The sequence below is a fragment of the Ambystoma mexicanum genome, chromosome 9 (genome assembly GCF_040938575.1).
Source record: "Ambystoma mexicanum isolate Mex_15411 chromosome 9, UKY_AmexF1_1, whole genome shotgun sequence".
NCBI classification, from domain to species: Eukaryota; Metazoa; Chordata; class Amphibia; order Caudata; family Ambystomatidae; genus Ambystoma; species Ambystoma mexicanum.
Genome location: NC_090931.1, coordinates 1,548,092,452 through 1,548,106,254, shown reverse-complemented (window position 1 = coordinate 1,548,106,254; position 13,803 = coordinate 1,548,092,452).

The following is a 13,803-nucleotide window of genomic DNA, read 5'->3' as shown; positions in this document are numbered from 1 at the left end:
CGGGAGCGGCTCTCCTTGGGGGGGCTTTGGGGGAGAGTGCTGTCGCGACCCGGGCCAATCCCAAGGCTCAGGGAAGGACCTGGACTGAGAAGTTAGCAGCCTGGCGCGAATCCAGAATGTTGCCTATGTAGCCCCTTCCAAAATGGCCCCCGGGACTGGATCCATTGACAGAATTCAACATGGCCACTAGAGGGCCATAATACGAGCTTCCCTGATGGTCTAGTGGTTCCAGGTGGGCCCAGGGCTATATAAAACACGCCCTGGGCCTCACCCAGTGCTTAGCGTTTTCTCCGGCTGCCAGCGTGACGCTTGCCTGCCCCGGAGGTCCTCACATTCTGCACTTCGTGTCAAGAAATCCTGAACCAGCTCTGCACTTCGTGTCAAGACATCCTGAGACAGCTCTGCACTTCGTGTCAAGACATCCTGAGCCAGCTCTGCACTTCGTGTCAAGATCAGAACAGAACAGACTTACACGGCGCGAGGCAAGATCCTTTGAAAATACTCACTGGAACGTGTGCAGGTTGCAGATTTCTTCCGGCTGTTTCCTTTTACCATCCGCTGGATTCTTCTCTTGCCTCGTTCCTCGCGCACTGCAACATCTGAAAAGGCAGGAGAAAGACATAAGGGTAAGCGGGGATCGTTGAACTGTTCTTATCCCACCCACCACCCGCGCATTACTTACCAAGTCCGCTGGGCTCAGGGATACGGCGCTGCAATCTTCGTGTTAACCCACGGATACCGTGCCTGGGGGGAAAAAGTATAAAGACATTAACATTTTAGAACGTTTACCCACATGGGAAGGGTGGATAGTGGGGGTCGCAGCTGGACTGGACATTCCACGGGCCTAGTGGAGCAACTAGTCATCCACCTTGCTTCAGTGAAGGAACTGGGGGGGCAATTAGAACTGAACTGTAAGAGCCTCAGTGAAGGAAACTGGGCCACAGCATCACTAATAACTGGAAAGACATTGGCGAGATGCCTGGGGGCGCAACGCAAACCAGAACCAAGCCTTCCAGATCACTCCTGCCTCTCTGACCGCTGGGTGTTTGGAACCTGCAGTGAGCAGAGGGGAGGGAGTGGTTTGGGCAACATCGGAGGTGTGCACAGACCAGACCGGCATCCGTCGACAGACCGGACCAGGCACTTCTGCAGGGCCCCAGAGGTAAGCGTTACAGGAGGTGGCAGAGGAGAGTCTGGGGCCTGATGGGCTGCTGGGAAGGTGGCAGAGGAGATTGAAGAGTCTGGTGGGCTGCTGGGGAGGTGGCAGAGGAGAGTCAGGGGCCTGATGGGCTGCTGGGGAGGTGGCAGAGGCGAGTCAGGGGCCTGATGGGCTGCTGGGGAGGTGGCAGAGGAGGGTCAGGGGTCTGATGGGCTGCTGGGGAGGTGGAAGAGGAGAGTCCGGGGCCAGATGGGCTTCTGGGGAGGTGGCAGAGGAGATTCTGGGGTCTGATGGGCTGTTGGGGAGATGGCAGAGGAGAGTCAACGGCCTGATGGGCTGCTGGGGAGGTAGCAGAGGAGAGTCAGGGGCCTGGTGGGCTGCTGGGGAGGTGGCAGAGGAGAGTCATGGGTGTGATGGGCTGTTGGGGAGGTGGCAGAGGTGAATCAGGGGTTTGGTGGGCTGCTGGGGAGGTGAAAGAGGAGAGTCCAGGGTGTGATGGGCTGTTGGGGAGATGGCAGAGGAGAGTCAGTGGCCTGATGGGCTGCTGGGGAGGTGGCAGAGGAAAGTCAGGGGCCTGATGGGCTGCTGGGGAGGTGGCAGAGGAGAGTCAGGGGTCTGATGGGCTGCTGGGGAGATGGCAGAGGAGAGTCAACGGCCTGATGGGCTGCTGGGGAGGTAGCAGAGGAGAGTCAGGGGCCTGGTGGGCTGCTGGGGAGGTGGCAGAGGAGAGTCAGGGGTGTGATGGGCTGCTGGGGAGGTGGCAGAGGAGGGTCAGGGGTCTGATGGGCTGCTGGGGAGGTGAAAGAGGAGAGTCCAGGGTGTGATGGGCTGTTGGGGAGATGGCAGAGGAGAGTCAGTGGCCTGATGGGCTGCTGGGGAGGTGGCAGAGGAGAGTCAGGGGTCTGATGGGCTGCTGGGGAGGTGGCAGAGGTAAATCAGGGGTTTGGTGGGCTGCTGGGGAGGTGGCAGAGGAGAGCCAGGGGTCTGATGGGCTGCTAGGGAGGTGGCAGAGGAGAGTCAGGTCTGATTGGCTGCTGGGGAGGTAGCAGATGAGAGTCAAGGGCCTGATTGGCTGCTGAGGAGATGGCAGAGGAGAGTCAGGGGTCGGGTGTGTTGCTGGGGAGGTGACAGAGGAGAGTCAGGGGTCTGGTGGGCTGCTGGGGAGGTGGCAGAGGAGAGTCGGGGTCTGATTGGCTGCTTGGAAGGTGGCAGAGGAGAGTCAGAGGTCTGATGGGTTTGATTGGCTGCTGGGGAAGTGGCAGAGGAGATTCAGGGGTCTGATGGGCAGCTGGGGAGGTGGCAGAGGAGAGTCAGGGGCCTGATGGGCTGCTGGGGAGGTGGCAGAGGAGAGTCAGGGGTCTGATGGGCTGCTGGGGAGGTGGCAGAGGAGAGTCAGGGGCCTGATGGGCTGCTGGGGAGGTGGCAGAGGAGAGTCAGGGGTGTGATGGGCTGTTGGGGAGGTGGCAGATGTAAATCAGGGGTTTGGTGGGCTGCTGGGGAGGTGGCAGAGGAGATTCATGGGTCTGATGGGCAGCTGGGGAGGTGGCAGAAGGGAGTCAGGGGCCTGATGGGCTGCTGGGAAGGTCGCAGAGGAGAGTCAGGGGCCTGATGGGCTGCTAGGGAGGTGGCAGAGTATAGTCAGGGGTCTGATGGGCTGCTGGGGAGGTGGCAGAGGAGAGTCAGGGGTCTGCTGGGCTGCTGGGGAGGTGGCAGGGGAGAGTCAGGGGTGTGATGGGCTGCTGCAGAGTTGGCAGAGGAGAATCAGGGGTGTGATGGGCTGCTGTGGAGGTGGCAGAGGAGAGTCAGGGGCCTGATGGGCTGCTGGGGAGGGCAGAGACGGGTTTGGGGTCTGATGGGCTGCTGGAGAGGTGGCAGAGTATAGTCAGGGGTCTGATGGGCTGCCAGGGAGATGGCAGAGGAGAGTCAGGGGTCTGATAGGCTGCTGGGGAGGTGGCAGAGGAGAGTCAAGGGTCTGATGGGCTGCTGGGGAGGAGGCAGAGGAGAGCCAGGGGTCTGATGGGCTGCTGGGGAGGTGGCAGGGGAAAGTCAGGGGTATGATGGGCTGCTGCGGAGGTGGCAGAGGAGAGTCAGGTTTGTGATGGGCTGCTGTGGAGGTGGCAGAGGAGAGTCAGGGGCCTGATGGGCTGCTGGGGAGGTGGCAGAGATGGGTCAGGGGTGTGATGGGCTGCTGCGGAGGTGGCAGAGGAGAGCCAGGGGTCTGCTGGGCTGCTGGGGAGGTGGCAGGGGAAAGTCAGGGGTGTGATGGGCTGCTGCAGAGGTGGCAGAGGAGAGTCAGGCGTGTGATGGGCTGCTGGGGAGGTGGCAGAGTCGGGTCAGGGGTCTGATGGGCTGCTAGGGAGATGGCAGAGGAGAGTCAGGGGTCTGATGGGCTGCTGGGGAGGAGGCAGAGGAGAGTCAGGGGTCTGATGGGCTGCTGGGAAGGTGGCAGAGGAGAGTCAAGGGTCTGATGGGCTGCTGGGGGGGTGGCAGAGGAGAGTCAGTCAGGGGTTGGATGGGCTGCTGGGGAGGTGGCAGAGTAGAGTCAGGGCTCTAATGGGCTGCTGGGAACATGGCAGAGGAGAGTCAGGGGTATGCTGGGCTTCTGGGGAGGTGGCAGGGGAAAGTCAGGGGTATGATGGGCTGCTGCGGAGGTGGCAGAGGAGAGTCAGGGTTGTGATGGGCTGCTGTGGAGGTGGCAGAGGAGAGTCAGGGGCCTGATGGGCTGCTGGGGAGGTGGCAGAGATGGGTCAGGGGTGTGATGGGCTGCTGCGGAGGTGGCAGAGGAGAGCCAGGGGTCTGCTGGGCTGCTGGGGAGGTGGCAGGGGAAAGTCAGGGGTGTGATGGGCTGCTGCGGAGGTGGCAGAGGAGAGTCAGGCGTGTGATGGGCTGCTGGGGAGGTGGCAGAGTCGGGTCAGGGGTCTGATGGGCTGCTAGGGAGATGGCAGAGGAGAGTCAGGGGTCTGATGGGCTGCTGGGGAGGAGGCAGAGGAGAGTCAGGGGTCTGATGGGCTGCTGGGGAGATGGCAGAGGAGAGTCAACGGCCTGATGGGCTGCTGGGGAGGTAGCAGAGGAGAGTCAGGGGCCTGGTGGGCTGCTGGGGAGGTGGCAGAGGAGAGTCAGGGGTGTGATGGGCTGCTGGGGAGGTGGCAGAGGAGGGTCAGGGGTCTGATGGGCTGCTGGGGAGGTGAAAGAGGAGAGTCCAGGGTGTGATGGGCTGTTGGGGAGATGGCAGAGGAGAGTCAGTGGCCTGATGGGCTGCTGGGGAGGTGGCAGAGGAGAGTCAGGGGTCTGATGGGCTGCTGGGGAGGTGGCAGAGGTAAATCAGGGGTTTGGTGGGCTGCTGGGGAGGTGGCAGAGGAGAGCCAGGGGTCTGATGGGCTGCTAGGGAGGTGGCAGAGGAGAGTCAGGTCTGATTGGCTGCTGGGGAGGTAGCAGATGAGAGTCAAGGGCCTGATTGGCTGCTGAGGAGATGGCAGAGGAGAGTCAGGGGTCGGGTGTGTTGCTGGGGAGGTGACAGAGGAGAGTCAGGGGTCTGGTGGGCTGCTGGGGAGGTGGCAGAGGAGAGTCGGGGTCTGATTGGCTGCTTGGAAGGTGGCAGAGGAGAGTCAGAGGTCTGATGGGTTTGATTGGCTGCTGGGGAAGTGGCAGAGGACATTCAGGGGTCTGATGGGCAGCTGGGGAGGTGGCAGAGGAGAGTCAGGGGCCTGATGGGCTGCTGGGGAGGTGGCAGAGGAGAGTCAGGGGTCTGATGGGCTGCTGGGGAGGTGGCAGAGGAGAGTCAGGGGCCTGATGGGCTGCTGGGGAGGTGGCAGAGGAGAGTCAGGGGTGTGATGGGCTGTTGGGGAGGTGGCAGAGGTAAATCAGGGGTTTGGTGGGCTGCTGGGGAGGTGGCAGAGGAGATTCATGGGTCTGATGGGCAGCTGGGGAGGTGGCAGAAGGGAGTCAGGGGCCTGATGGGCTGCTGGGAAGGTCGCAGAGGAGAGTCAGGGGCCTGATGGGCTGCTAGGGAGGTGGCAGAGTATAGTCAGGGGTCTGATGGGCTGCTGGGGAGGTGGCAGAGGAGAGTCAGGGGTCTGCTGGGCTGCTGGGGAGGTGGCAGGGGAGAGTCAGGGGTGTGATGGGCTGCTGCAGAGTTGGCAGAGGAGAATCAGGGGTGTGATGGGCTGCTGTGGAGGTGGCAGAGGAGAGTCAGGGGCCTGATGGGCTGCTGGGGAGGGCAGAGACGGGTTTGGGGTCTGATGGGCTGCTGGAGAGGTGGCAGAGTATAGTCAGGGGTCTGATGGGCTGCCAGGGAGATGGCAGAGGAGAGTCAGGGGTCTGATAGGCTGCTGGGGAGGTGGCAGAGGAGAGTCAAGGGTCTGATGGGCTGCTGGGGAGGAGGCAGAGGAGAGCCAGGGGTCTGATGGGCTGCTGGGGAGGTGGCAGGGGAAAGTCAGGGGTATGATGGGCTGCTGCGGAGGTGGCAGAGGAGAGTCAGGTTTGTGATGGGCTGCTGTGGAGGTGGCAGAGGAGAGTCAGGGGCCTGATGGGCTGCTGGGGAGGTGGCAGAGATGGGTCAGGGGTGTGATGGGCTGCTGCGGAGGTGGCAGAGGCGAGCCAGGGGTCTGCTGGGCTGCTGGGGAGGTGGCAGGGGAAAGTCAGGGGTGTGATGGGCTGCTGCAGAGGTGGCAGAGGAGAGTCAGGCGTGTGATGGGCTGCTGGGGAGGTGGCAGAGTCGGGTCAGGGGTCTGATGGGCTGCTAGGGAGATGGCAGAGGAGAGTCAGGGGTCTGATGGGCTGCTGGGGAGGAGGCAGAGGAGAGTCAGGGGTCTGATGGGCTGCTGGGAAGGTGGCAGAGGAGAGTCAAGGGTCTGATGGGCTGCTGGGGGGGTGGCAGAGGAGAGTCAGTCAGGGGTTGGATGGGCTGCTGGGGAGGTGGCAGAGTAGAGTCAGGGCTCTAATGGGCTGCTGGGAACATGGCAGAGGAGAGTCAGGGGTATGCTGGGCTTCTGGGGAGGTGGCAGGGGAAAGTCAGGGGTATGATGGGCTGCTGCGGAGGTGGCAGAGGAGAGTCAGGGTTGTGATGGGCTGCTGTGGAGGTGGCAGAGGAGAGTCAGGGGCCTGATGGGCTGCTGGGGAGGTGGCAGAGATGGGTCAGGGGTGTGATGGGCTGCTGCGGAGGTGGCAGAGGAGAGCCAGGGGTCTGCTGGGCTGCTGGGGAGGTGGCAGGGGAAAGTCAGGGGTGTGATGGGCTGCTGCGGAGGTGGCAGAGGAGAGTCAGGCGTGTGATGGGCTGCTGGGGAGGTGGCAGAGTCGGGTCAGGGGTCTGATGGGCTGCTAGGGAGATGGCAGAGGAGAGTCAGGGGTCTGATGGGCTGCTGGGGAGGAGGCAGAGGAGAGTCAGGGGTCTGATGGGCTGCTGGGAAGGTGGCAGAGGAGAGTCAAGGGTCTGATGGGCTGCTGGGGGGGTGGCAGAGGAGAGTCAGTCAGGGGTTGGATGGGCTGCTGGGGAGGTGGCAGAGTAGAGTCAGGGCTCTAATGGGCTGCTGGGAACATGGCAGAGGAGAGTCAGGGGTATGCTGGGCTTCTGGGGAGGTGGCAGGGGAAAGTCAGGGGTATGATGGGCTGCTGCGGAGGTGGCAGAGGAGAGTCAGGGTTGTGATGGGCTGCTGTGGAGGTGGCAGAGGAGAGTCAGGGGCCTGATGGGCTGCTGGGGAGGTGGCAGAGATGGGTCAGGGGTGTGATGGGCTGCTGCGGAGGTGGCAGAGGAGAGCCAGGGGTCTGCTGGGCTGCTGGGGAGGTGGCAGGGGAAAGTCAGGGGTGTGATGGGCGCCTGCGGAGGTGGCAGAGGAGAGTCAGGCGTGTGATGGGCTGCTGGGGAGGTGGCAGAGACGGGTCAGGGGTCTGATGGGCTGCTAGGGAGATGGCAGAGGAGAGTCAGGGGTCTGATGGGCTGCTGGGAAGGTGGCAGAGGAGAGTCAGGGGTCTGATGGGCTGCTGGGGAGGAGGCAGAGGAGAGTCAGGGGTCTGATGGGCTGCTGGGAAGGTGGCAGAGGAGAGTCAAGGGTCTGATGGGCTGCTGGGGGGTGGCAGAGGAGAGTCAGTCAGGGGTTGGATGGGCTGCTGGAGAGGTGGCAGAGTAGAGTCAGGGCTCTAATGGGCTGCTGGGAACATGGCAGAGGAGAGTCAGGGGTATGATGGGCTTCTGGGGAGGTGGCAGAGGAGAGTCCGGGGCCTGGTGGGCTGCTAGGGAGGTGGCAGAGGAGAGTCCGGGGCCTGATGGGCTGCTGGGGAGGTGGCAGAGGAGAGTCAGGGGCATGATGGGCTGCTGGGGGGGTGGCAGAGGCCAGTCAGGGGCCTGATGGGCTGCTGGGGAGGTGGCAGAGAGGTGAATCAGGGGTTTGGTGGGCTGCTGGGGAGGTGGCAGAGGAGGGTCAGGGGTCTGATGGGCTGCTGGGGAGGTGGAAAAGGAGAGTCTGGGGCCAGATGGGCTTCTGGGGAGGTGGCAGAGGAGATTCTGGGGTCTGAGGGGCAGCTGAGGAGGTGGTAGAGGAGAGTCTGGGGCCTGATGGGCTTCTGGGGAGGTGGTAGAGGAGAGTCAGGGGCCTGATGGGCTGCTGGGGAGGTGGCAGAGGAGATTCAGGGGTCTGATGGGCAGCTGGGGAGGTGGCAGAGGAGAGTCTGGGGCCTGTTGGGCTACTGGGGAGGTGGCAGAGGAGAGTCAGGGGTATGATGGGCTGCTAGGGAGGTGGCAGAGGAGAGTCCGGGGCCTGATGGGCTGCTAGGGAGGTGGCAGAGGAGAGTCAGGAGTCTGATGGGCTGCTGGGGAGGTAGCAGATGAGAGTCCGGGGCCTGATGGGCTGCTGGGGAGGGGGCAGAGGAGAGTCAGGGGTCTGGTGGGTTGCTGGGGAGGTGGCAGAGGAGAGTCAGGCGTGTGATGGGCTGCTGGGGATGTGGCAGAGACGGGTCAGGGGTCTGATGGGCTGCTGGGGAGATGGCAGAGGAGAGTCAGGGGTCTGATGGGCTGCTGGGGAGATGGCAGAGGAGAGTCAGGGGTCTGATGGGCTGCTAGGGAGGTAGAGGAGAGTCAGGGGTCTGATGGGCTGCTGGGAAGGTGGCAGAGGAGAGTCAGGGGTCTGATGGGCTGCTGGGGAGGAGGCAGAGGAGAGTCAGGGGTCTGATGGGCTGCTGGGAAGGTGGCAGAGGAGAGTCAAGGGTCTGATGGGCTGCTGGGGGGGTGGCAGAGGAGAGTCAGTCAGGGGTTGGATGGGCTGCTGGGGAGGTGGCAGAGTAGAGTCAGGGCTCTAATGGGCTGCTGGGAACATGGCAGAGGAGAGTCAGGGGTCTGATGGGCTGCTGGGGAGGTGGCAGAGGAGAGTCCGGGGCCTGATGGGCTGCTGGGGAGGTGGCAGAGGAGAGTCAGGGGCCTGATGGGCTGCTGGGGAGGTGGCAGAGGAGAGTCAGGGGCCTGATGGGCTGCTGGGGAGGTGGCAGAGGAGAGTCAGGGGTCTGATGGGCAGCTGGGGAGGTGGCAGAGGAGCGTCTGGGGCCTGTTGGGCTACTGGGGAGGTGGCAGAGGAGAGTCAGGGGTATGATGGGCTGCTAGGGAGGTGGCAGAGGAGAGTCAGGGGTATGATGGGCTGCTAGGGAGGTGGCAGAGGAGAGTCAGGTCTGATTGGCTGCTTGGAAGATGGCAGAGGAGAGTCAGGAGTCTGATGGGCTGCTGGGGAGGTAGCAGATGAGAGTCAGGGGCCTGATTGGCTGCTGAAGAGGTGGCAGAGGAGAGTCAGGGGTCTGGTGGGTTGCTGGGGAGGTGGCAGAGGAGAGGCAGGGGTCTTCTGGACTGCTGGGGAGGTGGCAGAGCAGAGACAGGAGTCTGGTGGGCTGCTGGGGAGGTGGCAGAGGAGAGTCAGGGTCTGATTGGCTGCTTGGAAGGTGGCAGAGGAGAGTCAGGGGTCTGATGGGTTTGATTGGCTGCTGGGGAAGTGGCAGAGGGGAGTCAGGGGCCTGATGGGCTGCTGGGAAGGTCGCAGAGGAGAGTCAGGGGCCTGATGGGCTGCTGGAGAGGTGGCAGAGGAGAGTCAGGAGTCTGGTGGGCTGCTGGGGAGGTGGCAGAGGAGAGTCAGGGGTCTGATGGGCAGCTGGGAAGGTGGCAGAGGCGAGTCAGGGATCTAATGGGCTGTTGGGAAGGTGGCAGAGGAGAGCCAGGGGTCTGCTGGTCTGCTGGGGAGGTGGCAGGGGAGAGTCAGGGGTGTGATGGGCTGCTGCAGAGGTGGCAGAGGAGAGTCAGGGGTGTGATGGGCTGCTGTGGAGGTGGCAGAGGAGAGTCAGGGGCCTGATGGGCTGCTGGGGAGGTGGCAGAGACGGGTTTGGGGTCTGATGGCCTGCTGGAGAGGTGGCAGAGTATAGTCAGGGGTCTGATGGGCTGCCAGGGAGATGGCAGAGGAGAGTCAGGGGTCTGATGGGCTGCTGGGGAGGTGGCAGAGGAGAGTCAGGGGTCTGATGGGCTGCTGGGGAGGAGGCAGAGGCGAGTCAGGGGTCTAATGGGCTGTTGGGAAGGTGGCAGAGGAGAGCCAGGGGTCTGCCGGGCTGCTGGGGAGGTGGCAGGGGAAAGTCAGGGGTATGATGGGCTGCTGCGGAGGTGGCAGAGGAGAGTCAGGGGTGTGATGGGCTGCTGTGGAGGTGGCAGAGGAGAGTCAGGGGCCTGATGGGCTGCTGGGGAGGTGGCAGAGATGGGTCAGGGGTGTGATGGGCTGCTGCGGAGGTGGCAGAGGAGAGCCAGGGGTGTGCTGGGCTGCTGGGGAGGTGGCATGGGAAAGTCAGGGGTGTGATGGGCTGCTGCGGAGGTGGCAGAGGAGAGTCAGGCGTGTGATGGGCTGCTGGGGAGGTGGCAGAGACGGGTCAGGGGTCTGATGGGCTGCTAGGGAGATGGCAGAGGAGAGTCAGGGGTCTGATGGGCTGCTGGGAAGGTGGCAGAGGAGAGTCAGGGGTCTGATGGGCTGCTGGGGAGGAGGCAGAGGAGAGTCAGGGGGTCTGATGGGCTGCTGAGAAGGTGGCAGAGGAGAGTCAATGGTCTTATGGGCTGCTGGGAGGGTGGCAGAGGAGAGTCAGTCAGGGGTTGGATGGGCTGCTGGGGAAGTGGCAGAGGAGAGTCAGGTGTCTGATGGGCTTCTGGGGAGGTTGTTGCAGAGGAGAGTCAAGGGTCTGATGGGCTGCTGGGGGGGTGGCAGAGGAGAGTCAGGGGTGTGATGGGCTGTTGGGGAAGTGGCAGAGGAGAATCAGGGGTCTGATGGGCTGCTGCAGAGGTGGCAGAGGAGAGTCAGGGCTGTGATGGGCCGCTGTGGAGGTGGAAGAGGAGAGTCAGGGGTGTGATGGGCTGCTGGAGAGGTGGCAGAGTATAGTCAGGGGTCTGATGGGCTGCCAGGGAGATGGCAGAGGAGAGTCAGGGGTCTGATGGGCTGCTGGGGAGGTGGCAGAGGAGAGTCAGGGTCCTGATGGGCTGCTGGGGAGGTGGCAGAGTAGAGTCATGGCTCGAATGGCCTGCTGGGAAGATGGTGTTGTGGCTTGTAGAATGTAGAATGCAAAGGGATAGAACTAGAATGGGGATAAAGGGAAAAGGAGAGAAGGGCAGACAGTTGATATGTAGCAATAAAGGAGTACAGATGCATAACCGGCCTCAGTGTATTATTCAAGATGAACAATGCTGCATGATGAAGGTACACAACATTTGGCGACGAGGAGAACACTAATTCACGCATGTGATGAGAAATGACTGGTTAAAAAGGACATTGAAAATCAATATGAGTGATGACCTAAGGAGAGGGTCAAAACAAAAAGGATCAAAAAGAGGACCTGGACTGATAACTAAAGTAAACTGAACTTGGAAAAGGATGACGAACAAACAGGCAGCAACTGCAACTGTGAGTGTAGATTGCCAGATACAGAGACAAGTGAACAAAGCTATAATCGGTAAGAGGCGCTGCGCAAAATAGTATGTGAAATTCATTCAATCTTGAGCCACATGGTGACCAAGGTCGGCGCTGGCAGGAGTGGGTGATTGAGTTTGAGGACTTTCTAAGGGCACTAGGAAGTGAGAATGTTCCAAACAAGTTAGACATATTTATGAATTTGGTGGGAAAGGAAATGAGGAGTGTAATAAAGGCATTGACAATAACTGAAGAGAGAACATTGTACCAGCTTCTTATTGCTGCGATAGAAGAACGCTTGATAATTGCTCCTAACAAAGATTATGAAAGATATGTATTTAACCAGTGCACACAGAAACCTCAGGAGACAATTTCGCAGTTTGTGTTGCGATTACAAGAGAAAGCAAAGTATTGTGAGTTCGCAAAATTTGATAATGAAGAAGCAATTAGGCTGAGAATCATTGAGAGCTGCACATCGTCAGAGTTGCGGAGACATCTTTTAAGAGTGCCTCTCAGGCTGAAAGATATTCTGGAAGTGGCGAGAATGTATGAAAGAGTCGAGACACAGGTAGCCAATATGGATAGTAAGAGGGAGTTGGAGACGCTGGCTGGTATCAGAAGAGATGTACAAAAACAGTCCCGATACTCAAGCATGCTAACCTGTCAAGGCTCATGGAGGGGTATCAATAGAAGTGGGTCGAAAGGAGTGTGTTATAGGTGTGGGTTTGGGTTTCCACACAAAGGTCGGTGTCCGGCCATTGGTAGAAGATGTGTAGGATGTGGTCTGAGAAATCACTTTTGGGTCATGTGCAAGGAGAGAACATCTTCTTTGTTGTCAACCTGTGGAACCAATGCACAGTCAATGTCGAACGGGAGACAATGCCTAGTGGTGGAACATTTTGAGAAAGGGGAGGTGAGCCGGAGAGAACGAGTTGAGCAGAATAATGTGGCCACACCAGATCAAGGACTAGTGGGTAGAGGAAAGTGGCTGCCGTGGAAGGAGATGCAGGAAAATCCATTAGTCCTAAGAAGTCATTGAAAGATTGCGCACAAGGCGTCAGGATGTGCTCCCAGTGAGAGAATGGCCAGACACAGATCCCAGCGGTGGAAGGACCATTGCCCAGGGCATGAAGGTTATAACTGCATTAATGGAGAAGGGAACGGTGGCAATGAAAGGGAAGTAAGAGAGAGAGACAAACTTTGGACAAATTGTAAGAGGAAAGTTGAAGAATGTCAGACTGCTGGAGATGAGAGTATGCTAGGGGGGCAAAGGCAGCGAAAGAAGGTGGTCCGGAAGATGGACCCTAGTGATGAGTCAGAGCCCTTCATTGTGATGGGTGTAAAAAGGCCTGTTGTCATTGCCAGGAGGGATGGTAGTGAAGTGATTGGAGATGCCTCGTTATTTCATGCAATGTTTCAAGATGATTCAGGTGGAGAAGAAGCATATGAGGAGAGACGGAATGAAGGTTTGCATGAGGAGCGAGGAAATGAAGAACCCATTGATCTCATGTCACTTAAGGATTGTGGACACTCTCCACCGTGTATTGCTGGTGAGGGAGTTCAAGGGGCAGCCAATGTTTCGTCCCCAAAGAAATATTCGTAAACCTATATGTCTGATTGAGCAGATGTAGAGATGATCCTGCTGGACAGATGGGGGTTGAACTTATATGATAAGCAAGGGGGGGATGTTGTGGCTTGTAGAATGTAGAATGCAAAGGGATAGAACTAGAATGGGGATAAAGGGAAAAGGAGAAAAGGGCAGATGTTATGATAGTAAGTTAAGCTGTAATATAGTTGCCCTTATCCAAGTTCTTATTTAGATTTGTGCCAGCATGAGCTCCATTATGAGCTCATTGTGTTCTGAGAATGTTTACTTTGGTGAGGATTTCGGTTGCTCTAGGACGAGCAGTTCTGTGGGGGCCGCTGCTCTCATCAGGTCTGCTGTCGCATGTAATTGAATAAACCTTTTGTGTGGATCACTACTGCCTGGAGCCTTTCATTTCCTCATTGGCGACGAGGATGGCTCGGGCTCCGCAGCCGGCAACACTCAGCTAATACGCCGCCTGAATCCTCCCTGCATTTCCCGCTTCTGTGCGACAGCGGGTGGAGCAGCATCGGTCTACGGGATAGCAGGTTAGGAGGTGTGTTCCTTGGGGCTGCTTTGTTGAATCCCCATATTTTTATGTGCTTTTCCTCGTTCCCAGCGCACATTCGCGGCGCCGTTGCGCTTTGTTTACTTTTGGTTCCCTGTGGCTCGAGGCCTCGCTACGGAGCGGAGGAGTGGGTGTGTCCGTCTCTCCTTTTCTCGTTCTTCTTGTTGCCATTGACCTGTTGCTAGGCAACCTGCACAGCTACAATTTCTACTTCGTAGAGCTGGCTGATTGTGACGTGCTCTCCACGTTTTGGATGGATTTTTGCCATTTTCCTCGGCTGCCTTTGTCTACTGAAGCTTCTCTGTGAGGAAGGCAATTGTGACACCACAAACTGGATATTGTAGCTGCCTGTCAGCATCTTATGGAATTTCTCCGTAGTGAAGGAAATTGTGACATCACAAGCTGGAGATTGTGACTATCAATCATTTTTCACTGAGATAGCGCTCTTGTTTTTTTTTTTTCTTTTGGCACTACTTTGACATTTTAGCTTTCCTGAGTACCTCCTTCCTTGTGACAACCTAATAGGCACCCAAGCTGCACCCGACTGCTTCACTGCGCCCATCAGACTCCCTTGTTGAATAATGGC